Genomic DNA, 20,102 nt, shown 5'->3' with positions numbered 1-20,102 from the left:
GGTGGAGAAGAATGATGAGGAAATGTGGGCCAGTAAGAAGGATGGGAGACAGGGTCATGGTTAGGACTGGATTGGTGGGTCACAATGAAGTAGGTTTGAGACACATGGAGCCGAAGAAAAAAATCCCCTAGACTGTGTCCAGTTATACTTGACCCATGCACATCATTTTTGGTGTTCTACAGCTGCCAACCACACTTCCACAGGCATCCACAGGAAGATGCCGGGTTGGTCAGAACCATGCACATGCACTGTGAGCCTGTATTGTACCCATCTGATGCCAGGTCTATCCAGATGAGTTTGCTAGGCTTCCTGTGCAGCGCTGAAGGCTAATCAAAAGTCTTAAAGGCACTAGGTTGAATGCAATTTTTGGATGGAGTGCTTGGACACAGTGTTAAAAAGAGACTTATAATGAAACTAGTGTGCACTGGCGTCTCCCAGAGCATCACCATAGAAAGAAACATCAGCCCTCTATCTAACAGCATTCTTAAAGATAGTTCATTTTCTTTTGCCAGCTGTAGAATAATTACAGAAGGTTCCAACTAAAGTTTATTGAGTGATTAATTAGCATCCACCATCAAAACGTGCCTACTTCAACTTGGGTTACAAGCTCTAACTGAAAGATTTTTTAATTTAATTTCCTTTAATGGGACAGAGACCCTTTTAAGATCTTGTAGCCCTCTTGTTCAGTACTAGCATAGTATGAAAATTCTACCCAAGGCTTTCTTTTATGTTGTTTAAAAAGCTCATTACATTATGTCAGAATTTGAGGGTGATTTGAGGACACTCCATGCCAATCCTAAAGGCAAATCAACTCAACTGCAAAGTTATGGGCACCTGAAGACCGTGATGATTTGGGCCAGCTCACTGTAAATGCGTGCAAAACATTTTGAATCATTTACCGAGAGAAGTGTCTATACCTCAAAATGGACAAAACTTTGCCTATAATATATGATGTGCATAATGCTAAACAAATACACACCTGCCGGCAAAAGTACAGTGGAGCAATGAAAAGGGACACTAACGCAATTTCAGCGATTGTTTTTGACGCATGGATTACAGCTTTGACAAATCATGTCAGCTCACACTTCATTGAGCTTTGCTAACAGAACCACTACTTTTGTAGACCCCAAAGGAGACCACAAAACAATTTTATTTGTGAAGCCTTCTCACTATAATTTAAAATTACAATAATACATAGATCTGTAAATTGGACATCAATTAACGACATGGACAACATACTTTTAGTTGGTTTGGGGACACAGTTTATTAGATATATTATTATTTAAACATAAATATTATTTTCTTCAGGATGTGCATTTTTATATTCTCCGCCACTGAAAATTTATATCAAAGTCCTTCTTTGTGGCATTAGAAACTATGCATACAAATTGAAATTCCTGTTTTACATAGCTACACACTCCCCAAATCAGGTATTTAAATCATAAAATCTTACCATAAATTAGAGAGGAGGGGCCTCCGGTTAGTCAGTCTCTCTTACTATTAACTATCGAGGTGGGCCTTCTGATTGGCCAGTCTCTCTGTTTGTAAAATAGAAAAGCAGCGCCCTTAATTGCTCAGAGGATTAATATCTGAAGAGCATCGTCTGTTAGAGAAGGTCAGCTGCCCTGGGGTCTGGTTTTACAGCCTTTAAAGATACGAATAAAATTAAAGAAATCCATTGCCCTTACCTCATTACCAAGAAACAATCACCACAAGTTTTCTTTTATTATCTCTGACACCTTGGCTCTTGTATTTCGGGGAGAGGGTGAAAGTCTGGTCCCACATACACTGAATAGTAGTTCAATTTATCTACCACTCTCAAAAATTCACGGTTGTTTTTTTCTTGGAAATCTATTCATGTTTATGGGTTCCTAGTTGATGGACTGACATTTTTCACATAACTCCAAATTTATGCTGAAGAATAAAAGGATAATTTTTTGTGGAGTAAACTCACCTGTAGGTCCATGGGCAGAGCGAGCGGGTCTTAATATCCCCCCGGAGTTCCGGCTCAGGTACTGCCGTGTTGATCCTCACCGGGAAGTACTTGTCAGACTTGTAGGTGGGGCATTTTCCCTTCTGCTTGTGAGTCTGCAGACCTGATAATTTTGCCAAAAGTGCCACATGGGGACTTCTGCCCCTCCTCTGGCGTCCTCTTCTGGTTTCTGCCACTACCATGTGGGCCACCAACACCATGGCCAGGAGGGTCAATGCCTTCAGGAAGACATGAAGATAGGAACACATAAGTCAAGGTGCTGCAGCCATTTACATGGAGCGTCAACAATGAAAACTTAATGCCATTGTGTGATGTCTCCATGCACTATATGTATTGGGGTGGAAGAGAGCGGAAACAAAACTGATACATCTCCAGCCTGTAGAAACATTAATAGCCACTTATTCCACTATATGGATAATACTAGCATATACATTACAACTCATTGTTTTAAAAAAGGAACTCACATTAAATCAGTAGATTTGTTTGTATGTGTATATATATATATATATATATTTATTTTATAATTCTGTACTAGCAAAATACAGATGCAGGTACGCAGCAACATTTAAAAGGCAGAACGAATAAACAGAAATGTACTGAGAAAAGAAAACATATTTTGCAGTTCAGTGTTAACCACAGGTGGAGGAGGAGGATACTGAGGTTGAAATAGGTAAGAAGAGGAAAGAGGGTTTAAGTGTCTTAGGTTTTGACAATGTTACACCTTTCTCATTTGACAAGACAGCACAAGACTGATTTACAAACATCCCAATAAAGGTTTGTAACTTTTTCCCTGTTTTTCCCTGTAATGAACCTCATTTTCCTACAGAGAAACCCCTTGCCCTACATGTACATTTAGTATAGGGGAGCCTTCTTCACTTTCCTACACTGGAGAGCACACATACAATGTGCAAGGGTTCCTGGAGCTTCTGAAGTGGAAGATGTGATGGAAAACCTTTGAGAATGGACACAAAGTTCTAACTTTGAGGATCTTCACAAGAGTTTCCATGTCTATCAAACCCTAGCGCTTATCAACCCATTCACCTTCGTTCGTTGATGGCCTGGGGAAAAGTCCACCAGGTTGATTTATTTTTCCCTACGAGCAAGCACATTAATGTTAGTAAAAAAGACAAAAAAATCACAAATTCTAATTCAGTAAATCAGATTTGCATTTTTGGAACACCAATCCAAATTTTTGTGTACCTAATTGCAAACTCTAATGAATTGAACCCTGTGAGTATGTACACTAACCTTGTTGCTTTGAGAATTTCTAAAAGCCAACATAGTAAACAACATGGATGAAGTATCATGGGCTAGAATTACTAAACAAAGAGTACAACATTTGTTGCACTGCTTTGCCCTGTGGGGGGTAGGAGAGCAACACAGAGCCATATCTACTAAGATATGATGCTACCGGTCTCTTGTCCAGCACTGGTGCACACACATAAGGCCTAGCATAGGTTTTGTACTGCAAGAGGACTCTTCTGATACAAAATACTAATCCTGGACAAACGTTGAAACTTTTCACATATTGGACATATGCGGTACTTGCAGCAAACATGCAATGGCTGAAAAGTTAAAATAAATGAAAAGATTTCACCTACTTAGTGCCTGCCTCAAGGAAGTGTTATTTTTGGCACACAGTACTCTCTAATAATTTAAGCAGATAGGCCTTTGCTTTACAAACTGTGAGTTGCAGTGTGGGACCACCCAAAATAACCAGTGGGAGGCCCCCTTGACCCTAAGTATTGCAAAACAGGGCAAAGCGCTGTTTATGTTACCTTAAGGGCCTCTTTCCAGCACAAAAAGACATTCAAAGCCAATTGGCTGCCCGGCTTGCTGTTTGATTCAACACCACAAGCCCTCCATCTGCTACTTCAGTCAACTATTCATTTTCATATTTTGTCTTGAAAAGCATTAACTTCCAAATGTGCAGTAAATGAAGCGCTTAGCTTTCACACAACAAATGAAAGTGATCTAAATGTTTAGGTATGGCTTTTGATGACTTCCTTCTTTCAGAAACATTATAACTAAAGTGCTGTGTGAAGCAGATGGCGACCCTCTAACCCATTCTCTGACTCAGCTCAAATCTACAGAGGTGATGATCATCCAACATGGCTACCATGTCTCCCTCCCTCATGTGTGCCTCAATAATTATTCTGCCCCTATGTTCCCCTCCTCTAAGAAATGTATTACATTAATAAAATGCACACATTGTACAAAGATTTGTTCTCTTTCATCACCCATATCTTATTCTGAGACTATAGAATATTTGCTCCTGCTAGAAGCCACATAATGGAACCCAAGCCTTGTCACTCACCATCAGCGTGCATCTCTGAAACCTCATGGTTGGTCGTTTTCTTGTGATGCTCCTCTTGGCAAATAGCTTTTCTTGTGAGGAGGACACGGTGATAGTGCAGACCTGGCTGCACGCCTTCTTATAGGACCCAGGTGTCCTCCCACACACAACTCACGAAACGCCACATACAGTCATGGCATGACAAAGATTTTCTGTGCTGATCCATTTACCGCTAACCTTCCACCAAGATATTTAAATTTAGCATAGGATAAAAAAAGAGACCTGCCTCTCACCACAAAACCCAAAAGCATCACAAGAGCTAGTTAACCTCATTAACACTATGAACATTCATTTCCCATCACATGAAAAAAAAAGCAATGTCAGCAGACAAGAGATTCAGGTCTACATTTGCAGTCCTCGCGGCACTGGTTGCCCTCTCTAAGAACATGAATGCCCAAGATTCGTACTGAGTATGCAAAGGTTGACCACCAGTGTTCATTTGCACTCCTCAAGTTCTGGTACCACCACCTCTTAGATACTTTGCAGCATATGTCCCTGCAATAAGCCTTGAAATACCTTGCCAAAACAACTCTTCAAATATAAATGGTTACAGAATGCCTACTTTGTTGTTTTCCTCACTTGTTAATTAGATAATTCGGTTTCACTGTCTACATTTTCAGTCAAATCATCTTTGCTGTTCTCTTTAACAGTTAGTTGTGCTGTCCATATTTCTTATGTTCAATTTCATTATTTATTCACCTAGTTAGGTCTGGCTTGACAGAGTAGCTGTCTGCCAGGAATATTGTATCTAATATGAAGAAAGTCGGCTTTGAGTCAGTTTCCTTCAGCTATTGACTTCCTTGTTTAGGCCGTCTTCAGCCATTGCTTACAGAGATTGTCAATCACATTTTGGCTACTCCCAGAAAAGCATTGATCCCTCATTGTTATGCCAGTGGCTGTTTGGCATATCATTCCACCTCCAAGGCGTGCTCCCATTGAAGTGCACGAGGGAGTATTTTGCATCTAAATCTGTAATCAAGTGTAATACTTCCTGTCCCTCTCCTGTGTTTTACAAATGCTTTGTGCACAGGAATCACACAGATGATAAATAGTAGCATTGCACTCTAACGCAGCACTTCTTAATTTTAGCAATAGTATCTGCATGTAAAAAAACAATTGTTAGTTCTTTACATGTGGCGGCTGTGTGTATGTTCGATCGCATGCATACCTGCTGTAGTGTTGCCGGTCTGGTCCTAGACTGTACGAAGGTCACCAATCCTTGTTTCCTATTGGTAACAAAAATTCAGTTGCGTTGCTCCTTTTTAAATAAATAAAAGCAATATATGTGTTCACATTTCTTATTGGTACAATTTTCACCTTTTTTGAGGACTCGGCTACAGACCACTTTCTGTAGATGGACCCGTTGTTGCCAAAGCCGCAGAAAGGCTAACACGCTAATCTTCCCAAATATCTACCGCATTCAAAAATGTCCGCGCTGCACCAACCACTAAGGGCCTGATTCAGAGTTTGGCGGGGGCGGTTACTCTGTCACAAATTTGACGGATAGCCTGCCTGCTGTATTATGATCCCATTATACCCTATGGAGATCATAATACGGCAGACGGGATATATGTCACGTTTGTGGCGGAGTAACCTGTCCGCCAAACTCTTAAATCAGGCCCTAATTTGTAACTGTGTGTAATACAAATGCAATAAACGAAAATAGATGAATTTTATGTGAAGAATGAACTATTACAATATAACTGACTATCCGAAGTGTATAACAATACCGTAGGATGGTTTTTTATTTGGTGCAAAACATAGTACCTGTTACTAATTTATGGGAAATAACGTGTATTTTGGTGTTTAACGCACCAAAATCAACATGATACAGTAAATACTATATTCTTTTTTCCCAATACATTTCTGCAGGTTTACCTGCCAAAGTTTAACAAAGGTTGCGGTGTTTAATGCATCCGGTCATTATTGAATGCGTTAAATACCTTCCAACTTAAAATTCTGAGCTGTGTATAAACAGGGGTTTACGCACAGCTTGGGGTACACCGACCATTACGTAATCAGGACGGAAGAGTTTGGGGCCACAGACTGTGGAATGCCTTGGGGGGCATCCAATGAAGAGGAAAGGCTAATTCTCCTTCCACATCCCTGCATCACTAGCAATCAGCAACATTGGACATTCCAGAATGTTCTTTTGTTTCATGACGTCACCTTGGGGTTTGAAATGCATTGTGACGTCATCCTTCATGGCCTCTTTAAAGCCAAACCTAAGGGCTTCACCAAAGTGCATGCGCTTTAAGAAGATACACATCACTCCCCCGATAGTCCCTAATTAGCTTTTGTTTCTTTATCATGTATAGATACTTGTATCCCCCTGCGACGAAGATTTTTAAAGTGTTATAACACAAATAAATAAATATTAAAATATTTCTGGAACAAGTTATTAGTACATTTATAGTGCACATTGGATGTGCGCACTGTGCGTAAATTGGCAAATGGAAAAATATACAATTACACTCCGTCTGCGCATCAACGTAAGTTTAATGTGGAGGCAGGAAACTACTGCGATGACAGCGACCTAGATGTGGTTCATTTACTAAATGTTGGCTTCGTGTGCGCTCTTCGAAGGTTACAATGCAACCTTAAAAAGAAGAACTTCCTTGTCTTGTTTCCTCCGTCTGTTCCTGTGGGGCTTGGCCGAAAATGTTGTCAGCTTGTTGACTAATGTTTGCCACTATAAAAGAAAACTTTTAAGTACGATTGTACAACAACGCATGTTTGATTGACAAGTTAATGCGTAGGTTATACAAATTATTGCTCACAGTCATTTACACTGGTCACAGAGATAGGAACGTGAAGGCTATTCATATATATTTAGCAATCAAGGTGAGTGTAAGCTCACCCACCACACGTCACCCCATTTCCCTGCGAACCACGGAACTGTGGAGCTCCACTTTAGGCCCTCGCAGCATGGCAGGGAAACTTCTCAAAACAGCACAAAACGGTAGTTCCATCACTGCAATGACCTGCACGGTTGCAAAACTGTTACCTCCTAACAAATACAGCTTAACTTGTTTACCTTAGAGGATGTACAGAGCCTGACGTTATGTATGCAGTAATTTCACCAATGATTACAGATGCGTTTGCATGTACTCGTACATGTGATAAAACTGTGCATGCTTGCATACCGTGCAGTACGCACCACAATAATAGGACTGAACTGTGTCTCAAAACGTGGCTTGGTGTTTCTCCAAGAAACAAGGAGGATTTACATATGAGGTGCGGATGGGTAGAGGGCGTAACCTACTCGGACTCAAGCGGTAAAAAATCGAGTAATCCCGACACTATCCAGGTGCTCTGGCCTTCAGTTACTATGTCTGAGCGCGATGACGGGGGAGGATGGCTCATTACGCAGGGATCCGCGCGCCATACAAGTGTGTACATTAGGCGCAGATTGCCCACAATGCTGTCAACCCCTAAGCATGAAACCATCTCTCCTCTAGCACAATTCCTCAATCATTCCCGGTGGCGACTTCAATGTACAGGACACTAGACGGACATTAGGGCCCAGACTTACTATTATCTGTCACAACGCAACAAGACAACTCGCTGGGCTGCGCGAAGTGGAGAGAGCAGGTGGGGGTTCCCCAAGGATTTTTGGGAAAACTAAAGTGCAGCGCTTCTTTTCTTGCGCCCCTTAGCACCTCCTGATGCCACCATGTGTGCCCCGTATCTAGGATACGGTGCACGATGGCAGTAGTTAGGGGAACTAGCGTAGAAAGTTTTGACACTCGTTTGGAGTTTTGCAGGATTAGCGTCAAATTTTTTGACGCTAATCCTGCAAAGCCCATTGAAGCCTATTATATTTAATGGTGTGCCACCTTTCAACGCCTGCTCTGAGCAGGCATTAAAAGTACTGAAACAAATGACCCAGAGAAATCTCTTAGATTTTATTGTGTCGTTTTTACGGTCCCCCTAGCGGGGGAACGCCCCCTTGGCATACATTATGCCTGGTGCAGTCATATTGTAGCGCAAAGTGTTACAAAGTGGTGCAACGCATGCACTGCCCCACTTTGTAAATTTGGCATGGCGTTTTTGGCCTCGTTGGGCCACATTAGTGTAAAAATAATGACACTAACGTGGCGCAAGGAGGCTTTAGGGGCTCTTAAATCTTCCCCTTAGAGTGACACTGAGTAGATTATTTCCCAACCTCTCACTTATTCATGACATTTGTCTGGACTTTCACCCAACCACTACTCAGTTATCCCTCAAATGAATAGAATACATTGAATTAACAGAGATGGAGACCGACGCGGCAAAATCTCCGATCTAATACTTGTTCTCTGATGAGAAACTTTTATCTCTTTATTCTCTAGCACTCCAAAACACTTAAGAATGTAGTTTTCCCATCAAGGGTTTGCAGACATTTTAATCTGCACCTTTATTGAAGGGCTTACCATCATTATGCAGGCTATGCAGATCAACACATTGTGAACAACATTAGTCATCCTATCACGTTTTGACAAATCCACCCCACCTTGATAGAGATCCCAAAAATGTCATTTAATCATTATCAAAGCAGCTGGTCTTATCTTTAACAATCTTAAGATGGTGCCCGCTGTGTGCCTCAGTCCGGCACAAACAACATGCTCTGCAACCACTCCTTCAGGAGCTTGCATCAGACCATTCCTTAGCAACACTATGCTAAAGCTTCCCAGAGTGGATGTCCGTAGGAGCAGCATGCCATCCGGAACCACCAGATGGAGACAGCCATTGCTTATCTACAACAACATATGCCCCCTCATTACAATCTAAGTGAGGGGGCTGAATGATTCTCGTCGCTGGAGTTTCGTGGTATCTCTCCAGTGGTCCATGTCCAGGGCACGTAATAGGACTTTTGGGACCTTAGGCGAAAGGGAATATGTGAGGCACCTCTAAGTTGCATATGACGTCCAAGAAGTGACAGCACAGAAAGTGGCATAATAGGACTACAAATCTTTTTTGGCATCCCTGAAGTGACCTAGCCCTTTCATTTGAATCTTGTACAGCCACATCTGATAGAGACTTCTAGTTGCCGATTCCTCACTTTTTGAATTTTCCCCAGGTGTCAGTCTGGATCCAGAGATTTTTCATGAACAGTGCACCTGCACTCCGTTAGGTGGCGCCTATCAGCTCAGTGTCCGTCATTGGTGTAGTCCACATTGGATATGAGGTCACAGGTCCTATATAGGTGTCACCCCGGTGCACTGACATCAGTTCTTTTCTTTAAGCGCCAGCCAGCGCTGATCCAAAGAGAGCTACCCCTTGGTCTTTTTTGACAGACTTTTTTTGACTGGCATTTTTTCAACTTTTTGTTGAAGTTTTTTCAAGTTGTTTAACTCCTTGTGCTTCAAGGATCTCCTCTAGGAAGACCAGGTTCAAACCCTGTGAGTCCTGTCATCAGGCAATGTCGGTGATGGATCCAAACCTCATGTGCCTTTGGTGTCTAGAGCGCAACCATGACCCAAAGTCATGCTATCAGTGCTGGGCCATAAATCCAAAGGCTTTGAGGGAGCGGTCCCTAAAGCTGATGGCAGAGCAGTGCTCGGCTCCGTGTAAGTCCTGATATTGGTAAAGAGGAAGTTCTTGGGATTGGTCAAAGTGCCCTCCTATCTTCTTCCCACTCCAAGTCCTCAAGACAATCAGGTAAGCCAAGGCATAGGAAGAAGTCGAAAAAGGCGAAACATTCTTTGACTCCACCTCATCCGTCAGCTGACAAGATGAAGGAGAAGGAGCATTGTCGATCAAGACCTCCATCTGCAGAGGCTGGGTCTGGGCTGACTTCACATTTCCAGAGTTTCTCGGAGCCAGAGTGACCCCTGCCTGGCTGAAAGCGTTTTATGGGGTCATACACTTAATCTATGGGCAGTCCGATTCCTATGGCGTGCCTTCTGGCCCCGCAGAATTGAAGAGGTCCCTTTGGGTTCCCGCGGACAGCTTTGGCGGTGGCTCCAAGGGGCACCCATGGATCCGTTCCTGATCCAAACTGGTGCCGTGGTTACCACCTCGATCTTCCCTGATGCCGGTTCCAACTTTGATGCTCCGGTGACACCCATGCCCCTGGATGGCACGCGCGGCCATTCTCATTGCCAACTCCAACACGAAGCCGAATGGACGTCCTCCTACTCCGAATCTGGTGCCAGCAGGGACCTTGCCCCTATGTTGGATCCTGAGCTTTATTATTATGGGCTAGGTTACAGTAAGGAAGGGGAGCAGTTGGCGGACCCTTTAGAATACCAGCTCCCAGACTCCATGGACTGGTGTATGGACCTGGAGGAAGCCAGTGGACCGGACACTTTCCTAAATATTGGCATGCTCTCTCCCCTACTGTGGCTATGGAGAAGGGTGCTTCATATTCAATGGTGGTGCAGAGAGTAGCCGGGTTACTGGAACTTGAGCTGCCTTTGGTGGCAGTGAAGACTAACCTCCTCACAGAGGTGCTACAGCCTGGGGCTTCTTCCTCTGAACCCTTGCTCCACTTCACTGAAGCCCTTTCAGATATCCTTCTGGGTACTTGGCCCAAACCCAACACAGGAGCTTCTGTCAACAGGACTATTGCCCACCACCATCATCCTGCACTGGGTGACCAAAGTTTCCTGACACAACACCCCACCCCTGAAAGCCTGATTGTCCAAGCTTCCACTTTCCAGGTTGCACTCCCTTTTGCATCCCCGGATAGGGAATCCAAGAAGCTGGACACACTTGGGAAGAAGATGTTTTCTTCTACCAGACTGACATTGTAGTCCATGAACACTGCATGCCTTTTAGGTTGTTATTCCCACATGCTGTGGGACGTGGTTGCACAAGTGCTGCCACAGGTACCGAAGGAGGGCTGGGCTGTACTCTCCAAGCAGTTGCTGATGGGAGAGGCGCAGCAAAGTTCACAATCCTATGTAAACTGGACATGACCGACTCAGTGGGCAGAACTGTTGGAGCGACAGTGGTTCTTAGATGCCATGCCTGGTTGAGGATGTCTGGCTTTTCAGGGGATGTCCAAGCTAACCTTATTGATATGCCCTTTGATTGCCCCTGTTTCTTTGGAGAGTAAACAGATTTGGTGCTCAAGCGCTTCAAGGATTCTTGTGCTACAGCCAGGTCCTTGTGCTGTGTGGCAGCGCCTCTTCCCCCTCAGTCTGCTTTTCGCCCCTTTTGTGGCTATGGAAGGGGAACGCAGCCACATCCGTTTCCCTCTAGCCACTGTGAGGCACATGCTGCCCAGCCTCTACGTGGTTAGGGATGTGGTATCCATTGTCCTCGTTCAGGGAGCCACTGGTTTGGCCAGTCCACCGCCCCCCGCAGCCAGCTGCCTCCAAACATTCCTAGTCTTACAATTCCCCACCAGGGACCAGTCAGAGGTAGTAAGCACAATCACCTGCTCTGCTTGCAGTCCATCACATCAGTCAGGTGGGTTTTACAGATAGTCCGAAGGGGCTACTCCCTCCCATTTGAGATTACCCCTCCATCCATGCCATCATCCTACGATCAGATGATGGAGGATCTCTTGGCACTTCTCCTAGAGGGAGTTTTGGCTCTCCTGGTCAAGGGAGCCATAGAGAGGGTCCGTATGTCAGAAGTAGGTTGTGGTTGTTATTTCAGCTACTTTCTGGTGCCCAAAAAGGAGAAAGGTATCCGCATAGTCCTAGACCTTTGGTCCCTTAATCTCTTTCTCAAGAAGAAAAAGTTCAAAATGCTCGTCTGGTTCAGGTTTTATCGGCCCTGGACCCAGGAGACTAGATGGTAGTGTTGGACATACAGGATGTTTATTTCCATATCCCCATCCTGCATGCCCACATACGTTACATGCGGTTCATGGTGGGCCATGAGCACTTTCAGTTCATTGTGCTTCTCTTTGGCCTTCCATCACCAAAGTGTTGGAGGTGTTCACAAATCATCTGCAAAGGTCAGGGGTTTCAGTCTTCCCTTAACTCAATGACTGACTGTTGAAGGCGGGCTCACCCCAGGCTGTTGTCTTCCACCTCCAGACTATGGCGGACCTCCTGAATTCACTGGAGCACACTGTGGGCACACTGTAAACATGCCGAAGTCATATCTCACTCCCTCTCAGATGCTTCCTTTCATTGGAGCTGTTCTGGACACAGTGCAGTTTTGGGCTTATCCTCCCAAGTAGTGGGTTCAGAATATTCGGGCTATGATACCGATGTTTCAGTCTCTTTCCTGGATTTTGGTGAGAATGACTCTGTGGCTGCTGGGCCTCCTGCATCCTCCCGGTGAAACATGCCAGATGGCATATGCAGGCTCTGCAGTGCGACCTGAAGGTCCAGTGGGCGCAGCATCAAGGGAATTTTCCCGACATGGTCCAGATCTCGAATAGACTGTGCAAGATCTGCAGTGGTGACTAGCGATTGGGCCAGAGGGAGGTCCCTCTCCCTTTCCCAACCATATCTGACTGTAGTGACAGAAGTGTCCCTCCTGGGATGAGGAAACCACCTGGATGCAGCAGCGATCAGAGGAGGCTGGCCTTCAGTGGAGTCTGGACTCCACATCCACCTGTTGGTCCTCTGGGTGATCAGACTAGCATTGAAAGCATTTCTTTCCTCTCACAAAGGAAAGGTAATGCAGATGTTCACGGGCAACACCACCCCCATGTAGTACTGCAGCAAGCAGGGCAGAGTGGGGTCATGGACTCTTTGTCAGGAGACTCTGTGCCTCTGGACATGGCTGGAACATCAGGGCATTTCCCAAAATGTTCAACATATGATGGGGCCCTCTGAACTTCAGAGCAGGTTAACTCACCAACAATGCCTAGTCGATTATGAATGGCATCACCACCCGGAGGTGGCACTAGGTCTCTTTCAGCAGTAGGGAGAGCCATTGTTAGATCTCTTCACCTCCGCAGAGAGTGAGCAATGTAAGCAGTATTGAGAGTTGGAATTTCCAAGGTGGCAATCGCTTGGCGACTCTTTTCATCTTGAATGTAACTCAGGCCTCCTGTATGATTTTCTGCCCATACCACTTCTGAACAGAGTTCTCAAAAAGATCAAGAACAACTGGGCCCAAGTACTCCTTGAGGCTCTGGACTGGACACGAAGTGTCTGCAATCTTGTGCTATTGAGCATGGCCATCGATCCTCCGATCAAACTGCCGCTTTGGGAGGATCTTCTGTTCCAGCAGAAAGGGAGGGTTCTCCACCCAAAGCTGTCCAGTGTCTGCCTTATTGCATGGAGATTGAGCAGTGGCAGTTAACAGCTTTTGACCTTGCGCCTGAAGTCTGTAATGTTATCTTCGCAGCCAGGAGTCCCTCTACCAAAATGGTGACACCAGTCATTGGAAGAAATTTGCGGCATGGTGTACAGACAAGTTTGTTGACCCTCTTTCTGAGGTTCTCTTGTTAATACTTTCTTTGGCCCAGCAGGGCTCAGGTATGGGCACTCTCAAAGGCCATTTTAGCCCCTCTTAATGACCTCACATCCAAGAAAATGCCTGAAAAGGTATTATGGATAGCCAGCTGTCAGAAAGCTTTTGTGGAACTCAAACGACCATGTGCTCTGCACCTGTTCTAAAGAGCCCTAACTACTCCAAGAAATTCATAGTACAAACTGATGCTTCAGAAGTGGGGGTTGTCTCACAAGTTAATACAGAGGGCCAGGATCAACCTGTAGCTTTTATAAGTAGAAAATAGACTATACAGTGGAACATAGAACTGGGAGTAACCACACCAATGCAGATGTACTCTCCAGACAGTTCCACTTAGACAATGAAGAGTCATCTGGGCATGTTTATCCCCTTTTCTGCCTGATGTCAGTGTGTTTGACTGTGTTCACTGGGATCCTGCTAACCAGGACCCCGGTGATTATGCTCTCTCTCCCAAAACTCGGTATTTCATCCCACAATTTGCATACTGCTGCCCCCATTTAAGCCCCTAGTATATGCTACCAAGGTATCCAGGGCATTGGGGGTCCAGGGGATCCCTATGGACTGCAGCAGTTATTCTGCCACCCACAGGGAGCCCATACAAAAGGTTCTGCAGAGCTTCCAATGCAGACTGTGTGAACCGGGTGCATGCACCCATTTTCACTATAGGTCACCACACCAGGGCACTATACGTCACTCCTATGGTAGGCCCTCTCAGCCCAGAGGGCATGGTGCAGGTACCTGTGTGTGAGGGCACCCCTGTACTAGTAGAGGTGCCCCCACAAACTCCAGACCACTTTCTAGACTTTGTGAGTGCAGGGACACCATTTTATGTGTGTACTGGACATAGGTCACTACCTATGTCCAGCTACATAATGGTAACTCCGAACCTAGGCATGTTTGGTATCAAACATGAAGGAATCATACCCCAATACTTTTCCAAGTATTGGTTTATGATTCCATGCACTCTGGGGCTCTTTAGAGGACCCCCAGTATTGCTCCTACAGCATTCTGAGGTTTTTCAGGCAGCCCAGCTGCTGCCACCTCACAGACAGGCTTCTACCCTCCTGTTGCTTGAGCAGCCCAAGCCCAGGAAGGCAGAACAAAGGATTTCCTTTCCTTTGGAAATAGGAGTTGCATGGCTTGGGAGGGGAGCCTCCCCAAGCCACTGGTAGGCTTTGAAAGGCACATTTAGTGCCCTCCATGCATAAACCAGTCTACACCGGTTCAGGGACCTCCAGTCCCTGTTCTGGCATGAAACTAGACAATGGAAAGGGGAGTGACCACTCCCCTGTCTATCACCACCCCAGGGGTGGTGCCCAGAGCTCCTCCAGAGTGTCCCTGGGTTCTGCCATCTTGAATTCAAGATTGGCAGGGAAATCTGGGAGCATCTGAGTGGCCACGCCAGGCAGGTGATGTTAGAGCCCCTTCCTGAAATGTGGTCACCTAGCTAGGTGACCAATCCCCCTTTCAGGGCTATTTAGGGTGTCTCATTGGGTGTCTCCTCAGATTCTGCTTGCAAGATTCCAGTAGGAATCCTCTGCATCCCTTACTTCGACTTCTGACCAAAGAAACTGCATCTGAACTCTCCAGGGCCCGACAATCTACAACAAAGAAGAGGACTTTGCCTGCAGCATCGTTTCTGCGCTTCTTCCAGCTTTTGCAACATTTCCCAGGTTGTGCATCTTCTGAGAACAGCCCATCTTCAGTCTGTACAGGAAAGAAGAAGGACTCTCCCTTGGACAGAAGGAGTCACTCCCCTGCATCTGTATGCACCAACAGCAATGATGACCGGCTGCATGGGTCCCCTCTCCTGCTGAGCTGCATGGATCCTGCAACACATGTATGGTCAGAAGTGGTCCAGATGATCCTCTCTACCAACTGTCCAACTTGGGTGGAGGTAAGTCCTTGCCTGCCCACACAGGACATTACCCCCATGCACCACATCCTTTGCAGCTGCCAAGGCTTCTGGTACTTCTTCTAAAGGGTCTTCAGCCTTCATGTATCTCCAGCCCCCAGCACTCCTTCCTGCAATGCACAACTCCCTGAGTGACTCTCCTGCGGTGTGGGATCCTTTTTTCATAGTGCTGTGTGGGCTCCATTTGCACCTTCTGTGTCCCTGTCCTGTGGGACTCCTGTGTGTGCTGCCTATGCTTCTGTGGGCTCTCTGTGATGCTGAGGGGCTCCTCCGACTCCCCCTCCTGGGTTGATTCATCCTGGGCCTTTCTGGTCCCCGGCAGCACCACTTTCTGCAAATTTGGCATTTGCCTGTGCCAAGGCTTGTTGGTGGAATCTGGACATGTATACCTGACTGCAGTCTTCCTTCCGGCATGGGACATCACCTGCATCCTCCAGGAACTCGACTCCGACTCCAGGGCTGCAGTGCTGACTCTTCTTCCTCACCGTCGACCAACTCCTGCAATCCTCAGCTTGGCGGGTAGGGGCTCCTGCCTCCACTGGACTCTGATGTGTTTTCTGGACTTGGTCACCTCTTTCCACAGGTATTCCTCTTTAGGAATCCACTGTTGATTTCTTGCAGTCATCTCTGGGCTTTGCAGTTCTCTTCTTCTTTTCTTCTACGTGGGTGTTCTGGGGAAATTCTAGTAATTTACTCCTGCTTTCCTGGTTGCTGGGGGGTGTTGTGATACTTACCTTTGTGCTTTCCTGTTACCCTCATCGACCCTCTACACACACCACTTACCTGGGTGGGCTGACACTCGCGCATTAAATTTTTTTAGTATATAGTTTGTGCCCCCCAGGTTCATTATTCTCCATTGTTTTACACTATTTGCACTGTTTTCTAACTATTCTTTTGCCTAATTCTGACAAATAGTGTATATAACATGTGTATTACTTACCTCCTAAGGGAGTATTGCCTCTATAGTAATTTTGGTGTTGTGTTACCATAATAAAGTACCTTTATTTTCGTAACACTGAGGGTCATATTTATACTTTTTGGTGCAAAACTGCACTAACGCAGTTTTGCATCAAAAAGCTTAGCACCGGCTTGCTCCATTCCTGAGCACCAGCCGTACGCCATATTTATGGAATGGCGCAAGCAGGTGCAAAAGGTGGGCTAGCATTAAAAAATAAAATAAAATGACGTTAGCCGGGTGGTGCTGGCGGAATGGGAGAAGGGGGTTTTGCACCAGAAAATGACGTTAGGCTGTTTACAGTAAAAAAAGATGACTCTAACCAGCCTAGCGCCATTTTCAGACGCAAAACCATCCATGGCACATGATTCCTGTCTTAGAAAAGACAGGAGTCATGCCCACCACCCCAATGGCCAGCACATGGGACCAGTATCCCCTGGGCATGGCCATTGCACCCTGTGCCATGCAGGGGGCCCCAAGTTGGGCCCCAGATGGCACTTTATTAAAAAAGAAAAATAGTTACCTATACTTACCCTGCTTACCTGGCATGGGGTCCTCCATCTTCCGGTGTCCTTCTGGTGTGGGTGGGGGTGTTCCTGGAGCTTGAGGAGGGCCCCTGTGGACCCATTCAATGGTGTTTAACCATGGAGATGGTCCACTCATTCCTTAACGCCTGGTCTGACCAGTGCTGTGTGACTATCCTGGTATTGCATGAGCTTTGCATGTCTCCTAGATAAGCTTTGGAAGCTCATCCACAGCTACCTTTAGAGAGCCTGGCTTCTAGACACTGCTTACATTTCACTAATAGGGGATACTTGGCCCTGGAATAAGGTGTAAGTACCTTAGGTACCCACTATACACCACACCAGCTTCCTACAATATGTTTCCTCCATCTCCATTAATTATGCCCCAATGGGATTTGAATTTGTATTTGACATTTCTGATTCACTCCATTTGAGCATCGCCACAATTGTCCTCACAGGCTTCTCACTTTCAAAACAGCCTTCCTTGTGGCCATTACATCTGCCTCCTGGGTGAGTGATCTACAGGCATTGTCATCAAAGCCACCCTACCTTTCCATCTACCATGACAATGTAGTGTTTCGCTCTAGGGCTTCCTTTTTGGCAAAAGTCGTCATGCCCTTTCATGTAAGCCAATCCATCACCTTGACGATTTTCTCGATTGCCTGGACCCCAAAAAAGTATTGACGTTTTACCTTGATCGTACAAAAGAGTTCCGGGTGGATGATCAACTCTTTGTCAGTTATGTGGGTGACAAGAAAGGTCAGGCTGTACAGAACCGGACCATCTCTCGAAGGGTTGTATTTTGTATAAAAATCTACTATGCACTGGCCATGAACCAACCACCTGAAAGTTTGCATGCTCATTGTACTAGAGCCACAGTTGCAGTCCTTGATATCTGTCAGGCAGCAACTTAGACATCCTTGCACAAGTTCACCAAACACTACTGCCTGGACAGTCAGGTCCGTAGGGATGGGTACTTTGCCCATTTGGTCCTGCAGGACTTTCTAGTTTGATCTTTGTTCGCAGACCCACCTCTGTGGATTGTATTGCTTGGTTATCTATTCAAAAGTTAAGGAACCTGCAACTAGAAGTCTCTATCAGATGAATAGGTTACTTACCTTCAGTAAAGCCTTATCTAGTAGAGACATATTCTAGATGCAGATTCTACACAGACCCACCCATCTTCACTGCTCAGCAAACTGATTTCTAGGGACAAGGACTCCCCTTTCAGGGCCTTAGTTTTGGCCCACCAGTGGTCAGTGTTCTTCACGGCTTTGTGCTTCTGGCATGGAAAGTCATGGAAAGTAAGTGACGTCTGCGCACCGGGGTGGCGCCTATACAGGACCCTCAATGTCATATTCGATGTGGATGATGCCGACAACAGACACGGAACCAGTTGTCACCACCTAGCGGCACAGAGGGGAACTGCTCACAAAAAAATCTCTGGATCCAGACTGATGCCTGGCTAAAATTCAAAAGATAAGTAACCTGCAAGTAGACTATGTCTCTACCAGATAAAGCATTACCAAAGGTAAGTAACTTGTTCATTTATGATAGAAAAATGAAAAGGCAAGTTCCAGAAAGCAAGGGAATTAAAGCAGAATGAACTATAAAGACGCAACTTGATACCCACTCTGGTGGAAGTCTGTGCTTGTGAAAGTTTTCATTAAAATCCCTTTCACTTTGACGGGAAAAAAACATTTGATGATGCACTCATTTTGGAATGATTAGTGAAGCCAGTTGTGAGAATAAGGCAATGGAAAGCTTTGGTGTGAGAGTGTGTACACAAGTGTGTGTGTGTTCTACAGCAGTATACCAATGTTTATTCCTGCCACTACTGTGAGATGAGAGTTTACGCCTTTGCATCCTCTGGAGAGAGAAACAATATTAATAATTAGGTTTTGCATCAATACTATTGTGGAACTGCTCAGTTTCCTAGCTAGATACTGGAATCTGACCCTTTCCTCATTCCCAGTCTTATACTCTTGGAGTCATTAAGAGGTTCTTGCATTACATTGTAACGCGGATGTTACTAAAGAGCTTTTGCTTTGGTGGAGAACTAAAGGGAGGATTGCTGGGACAAACATACTATAGGGAATGCTTTATGGGTGTGTCGGCAAGTGGGGTTTGGATATAGAATCATACTTTGTTTATGCGGCTTCGCAGAGAGCTGCACTGGCTGACAGAGGTTGCAAAGGTTCTTTTCCATGCAGCTTTCGTAAAGAAGGCACAGAGGATACACTATTGCACAGTTTATTTTTTGATGCTTTGCCTATTGCTACAAACACAATATATACATCTGAAGCACAGCTCACGGCACTATAAGGCTCTTTCTAAAACCTTACACCTACAACAAAATATTCTAAAATGTACAATTACTAGTGTAAATTGCAAGTAGCTGTTGGGTGCCACTCAAAATATCATATGCAAGACATGTAGATACCACATGTAAACACACAGCAGATACGGAAATGTCACATAGAAGAAAGGGAGTAGCCAGAAAATTAAAATACCTCCCACTTTGAACCAAAGATCTTATGGCACCAAACAAGCAAAGTAAGTCACCCCCATAGCAATTCATCCTTCCAGCAAACTGCTCCTTTCCACCATTTCACATTTACATTCTGTCGTCCAATCATTCTTTCATCCATCATTCAGTCTTTCATCATTTAGTCCATCTGTCCATCCATGTGCCCGTCCAAATAAAAAAAACTATCCAACCATTTCTAAACCTATCCATCTTTCCATTCATCATTTCACTCATCCATCCCTCCATCCAACCTTTCATTCCTGCATCCACCCATCTTTCCAATTGTCCATCCACCGTTTCACTCTGTCCATCCTTTCACTGATCATCCACACTTCCACTCATCCATCATCTACTTGTCCATCCATTCACCCTTTCTCTCATCCATCCTCTCTTCCAGCTCTCCAGCCTACCTTTCACTCATCTATCCATTCTTTCACTCATCCACCCTTACATTTGT

Source organism: Pleurodeles waltl, chromosome 5 (assembly GCF_031143425.1).
Source record: "Pleurodeles waltl isolate 20211129_DDA chromosome 5, aPleWal1.hap1.20221129, whole genome shotgun sequence".
Taxonomy (NCBI): Eukaryota; Metazoa; Chordata; class Amphibia; order Caudata; family Salamandridae; genus Pleurodeles; species Pleurodeles waltl.
This window is presented reverse-complemented; position numbering follows the sequence as displayed.